The sequence below is a fragment of the Protopterus annectens genome, chromosome 8.part0 (genome assembly GCF_019279795.1).
Source record: "Protopterus annectens isolate FY-2018-M chromosome 8.part0, PAN1.0, whole genome shotgun sequence".
Lineage (NCBI taxonomy): Eukaryota > Metazoa > Chordata > Ceratodontiformes > Protopteridae > Protopterus > Protopterus annectens.
The window spans coordinates 733,362,445-733,367,781 of NC_056741.1; positions in this window are offsets into that span (position 1 = coordinate 733,362,445).

Consider the following 5,337-nt stretch of genomic DNA (forward strand, 5'->3'; position numbering starts at 1 on the left):
CAGTTAGCTACCCATCTGGTAACATACAGGTTGATGCCTAGCAGGGAGAGTTTATCTATTATGTCCAAGTGGGGAATATTGTCGAAGGATTTGGTTTGGTGAAGGTAGGTGGTGTGCACCATCTTCCCCTCGTCCATGGCTTTGGTGACTGTTTTGAAGAAGTTGACCAAGTTTAACAGACATGATCTCCATTTGACAAAACCAAACTGTGTGGGGTCAAGAGTCTGGAGGCTGCCAATGTCCTTGTTTATAAGGTCCATGCTAATGTGTTCCGTGGCCTTGCAGATCAGGCTAGTTAGGCTGATGGAACTGTAATTGCCTGGGTCAGTGGACGCTCCACCTTTGTGTAGAGAGATGACAGTGGCTGTCCTCCATTCAACTGGGATGAAGCCAGTGCTCAGGCTTTGGTTGAATAGGATGCCTAATGGAGCTAAGAGCTCATGCCTGAGTTCATGTAGGATACTGCCAGGGATGTTGTTGGGTCACATGGAGACTGTATTTTTTGCCTTTGAGAGGACATTAAAGACCTGCTCCCTGGTGATGAGGGGAGGGAGGGCAGGTGCTGGGTATGTCCTGGTTTACTGATGGGGGGACAGGGGGGTGAAGTATTCACTGAACTTGTCTGCCGACAGGTTGGTTATATCTATGGTGTTTGCTATTATTGACCACCAGTTCAGAGCAGATTTGTGTGTTACCTTTGAAATTGCGGACATCTGTGAAGACATTTTGTGATTGTCCTTAGTGCATGTGGCCAATTTGGACTCAAAGTTAGTCTTAGAGTATTTCACCAGTGACTTTATTTGTTTGTTCAGACAAAGGAGAGATTGCTTCCAACTCGACACCTGCTCCTTCTTGGTCCTGGACAGCAATTTTTTCCTTTTATTATAGAGTTTGTTTATTGCTGCTGTCCTCCAGACAGGAGTACTCTTCCTTGAGGAAGATGATTTGGTCCTGTCAGGAACTGCTGAGTCCCTACAGCTATGTAAGTGCTCATATAGTTTTTTGGTGCAGGCATGGACATAAGTACTAGTTCCAACTGAAGGGACACTGTCTTTGAAGCTGCTTATACCTACTGCCAGGAGATTGTAGTCAACTTTGGAAAAGTTTTTTTGTTTGACCCTGACAAGGGGGGGGGGGTCAGGGGAGATGGTGACTTCGAAAGTGATCACTTTATGGTTGGATCTTATCAAGGAGGATGCCACTGTAGGGGTGCTACATTGGCTACGCATGTTGATTAGGACCAGGCCCAGGATTTTTTCACATCTTGTAGGTGTGTCAACCAGCTGCTCCAATGCACTGACATTGGCGAAGTTGAGGAATATCTGGGCATTCACATTTGGGCTAGAATAAGTCTTCCACTCTATGGTTGGGTAGCTAATGTCACCCAGGATTAGGGTAGAGGGTTGAATCTTGATGGATTCAAGTAAGTCCAGATAGGTGGAGTGGGTGTCCTAAGTTATGACTCCACTGGTATTTTCCACATGAACAAGCTTTATTGAAACACACTTTCTTCAGAATAAAACCATAAATGCTGTTATCACTACAGATGCGTTTTCATCCTCTAATGACCTCCTCAGATGATCTATAAATAGCCATAATAATGTATTTGAATTTATATTTATTTATATTTATTAGAGTGTAGAGAAGGTAGTGTGGATATTTATAAATTTATATATTTACATATGTATATATGTGTTTAGAACTGTTTTTAAGAACTGATTTAAAGGATTTTTTAAAAAAGGTTTTATAGGGTTGAACATCTATTACGTACATGTGACCACATTAAGAATATACACCAATTGGATAGCAGTATTAATTAAGTGAAGGGTATTTTAGGGGAAGAATTGTAAAAGGTATGCATTTCTGTTTCATCTGTGGAAGTCATTAGAGGATGAAAATGCATTTGTGGTGATAACAGCGTTTATGGTTTTATTCTGAAGAAAGTGTGTTTCAATAAAGCTTGTTCGTGTGGAAAATACCAGTGGAGTCGTGCCTAATTGCTCTATTTTTTCTTGGTTTTGGCTGTTTTTATTGAGCAATTTACTTTCCTGTTTGTTTTGGCTGTCCTGAGTTATGGTCGGGGGTATGTAGCTAACTATGATTTGAATAGGTGTTTTGTCAACAGTTAACTGCACTTGGAGTGTCTCCTGTGTGTCATACTGTTTGACCATCCTGGAGGTGTTCTTGTCTTTGATAAATATTGAAACTCCACCTCTTTTGGCTTTGTAGCCCTCCATTTGGGGTCTGAAAGTATGGTAAGATGAGTAACCTGGTAAGGCTGGGGTGCTCTCCGTAGCTTTGAACCAGGTTTCAGTGACTGGACAAATGTCAACATCCTCCAGGGCAAGGAATGCTTGCAATGAGTGCAGTTGCATGCTAAGACTCCTAGCGTTTAGCAGCATGACCATTACATTTCATTTGGAAGAATTTTTCATGTTGGTAATTTTTTGCTCATGACTTTTCCTAAAAAAGGCACTATGGGGAAGGCAAAAGCCTTTGCCAGAAGCCTGAAGCCCATGGGGGAGACAGATGAAGGCCATCTCTGGCAAAGCATTGTGGTCTGTCAGTCTTGTCCTTCCAGGTTGTCAGATACTGGATCCCCTTGGAATGTCACCAGAAACTAAGCAGATTGTTAAAGTCAATCATTTTCTGTTTGTATTGAGGCATCATTCTGGGTGATCGTAGGATGCTGCATAAGGCTAGGGACATACCTGCCTGGGACATATATTCAGCCGGCTCAATCATATCTCTCTTTATATAGTCCAGAGAGGTATGTCACAAGTCATTCACACCAGCATGGACTATGAAAGAGTCATAACAGTATCTGTTGTTAAGAGACTTGAGTGTGTGTGTGATATGGTGGATTCTAGCAGCTGACAAGCAACTTACCGTGACTTTCTACGTATCTAGCCTGGTGAGGGGCATATCTGTGTGTCTCACAATAGAGTCTCCTATAACTAGTATGTTGGGTGTACGGCTGGGCCTTAGAGGCTGTGAGACACAGGTTGCTCTGGGGACAGTATCAGGTGGGGAGTTGCAATATGTATGTCATGGATGCCTCTTGCCCAGTCACTTAGGAGATGCCAACTATTTATCATTTATTACATTGCAGTCTCATATTGCTCATTTGATATGTGATTCCCCTCTGCCCTCAAACTGAACAATAGAAGTACAGAACATATAGCTGTACTAATTTGCTTATTTTATAGCAGCCTGTCCATTTTAGAATATTTCCATATCCCTTTCTAGGCATCTGTGTAGTCTGAACATTTTTGTGAAGATAACAATGCAAACTTTCTCATCGCTTTATGCTTTGTTTTGCAAGGTGCATGACAAGAAATTAATATTGGACTTTATTTATTTAATTTATTTTATACTTCTTTACAGAATTGACTAGAAAAAACTATCATTAGTCATACAATGTACAAGCTAGGATTGGTGGAAGTAAATCTTTTTTCAGAGTAGCCCAGCTTAAATGCACCATTTGGTCTGTCATTTGTGTGTGTGTGTGTGTGTGTGTGTGTGTGTGTGTGTGTGTGTGTGTGTGTGTGTGTGTGTGTGTGCAGTTGCATTCATGCAGGCATAATGTGTGCTCAAATGTATGTACGTTTGATGGCATGCCCTGGCCCAGCAATCAAGGAGCCTCAATCCTCACCACTAACACCAGGGAGGTCGCCTCCTATAAGAGAGGAAAAGATAACTAACACACAAAGTAAAGTACAATTTCCCTTAAGTACACACAGAGATCACAGTCAGTCTGGGGCTGGTTGCTCCTTTGCTCACCAGGTCCCCAATAAGACTCCCCACTGGCACAGCTATAGGGTCCAGGTCTCAGCCTAGCTGGGCAAGCTAGAACCTCCAGTACCCTCTCTGTCCAACCAGTGCTTCGTGCGCTGCCAAGTAGCTGACACAACACACACACACACACTTTGAGGTAAGTATTTATACAACTTCACAGACACTCCTGAGTAAGGCTGACATCGATTCTCCAGCTGTGCCCCTTTACCCAGACCATACGGTAGTAATCCCTGCCACCACCCAGCTAATAATATCAGCTACTAAAAGGCCCTTAAAAGGGTGTCTAATTATTACTATGCAATATTATTATCCAGTGGTAGTATGACTAACAGTCAAGGCTTACTTTAGAGTGGCCTATTACAATAACTTCTATAAATATGCAATGTATTCTAGAGCTTATCTCTGCACAAACCAGCCACAGGTAGAAGGTTTTAAAAATATTTAATAATAAATAATTAAAACACAAGACACAACTACTACACCACAGAGATATCTAAGAGTTCAGAGATCACACATAAACTTAAAATAATACAGTAGGACAGGTCTGATTTCAAAGAAAAATACCTAATTAATCTTTACTAGCTTTAACTATTCCTACAAGACATCACAGTACTAAAACTTACATGTGAGCTTAGGCAGAGTGCTGAGTTAGATATCCAAGATCAAAATGCTCTCAGTCTCTTGTGAGAAATAGTATTTAAACATTACTAACAAAGATGTCTCTAAAGCCATCCCAAATTACATAATTTTTGACACTTAGGTTTCCCAGTATTCATATTGCATCATCTTAACACGTGGTCTGAATTCTCAGGCCACAAACTGCATTATTTAGCAATTTAACACCTGCTCAGAAACTTACAACAATACAAGGCATTTCACATATACATTCTAACAGAAACCAGAGCAATAAAGCACCTTCCACGTGTACATTCTGGTCATAAACTATAGCCTTAAAACAATGGGCATGAAACCTTCATCCAGACACACTGGAACCGACTTGTAAAACATTAAAGAGATTCATAAGATCTTTTCAACTTTAAAAGACGCATTTGAAATACTTGGTTTGGTTTTCCTTACAGCAGATGGCAATGTTGCAACAATCTTGAAGTTCACATTTTACAGTGTTTTCTTACAATTAAAAACACAAGTCTGTATTTTACATTTATTTATACAGTTGATAGAATTATGTATCAAATTCTATTTGACTAGGCTGGCAGCTTCATCTGTCATTGTCCAATCTTCACATATCTCCCCCCCCCCCCCCGGGGAACTCAACCAAGTTTTTCAAGTGCCCCTTGAGAAACATTGCTTGAGAGTGTCAGGTCTATTTGGGTGTACCTCACCCCATTCCCTGTCTTGAGAGCCCATCTGCATTGAGATTGTTACTCCCACTGTGGTGCTGTACTGATATATCATATGCTTGCAACCCCAGACTCCATCTTAGTAACTTTGCATTTTGCTGACTGGCTCTGTTTAACCATGTTAGAGGGTTGTGATCTGTCATCACAGTGAATTTTCTTTCATACAGATAAGGCTAGA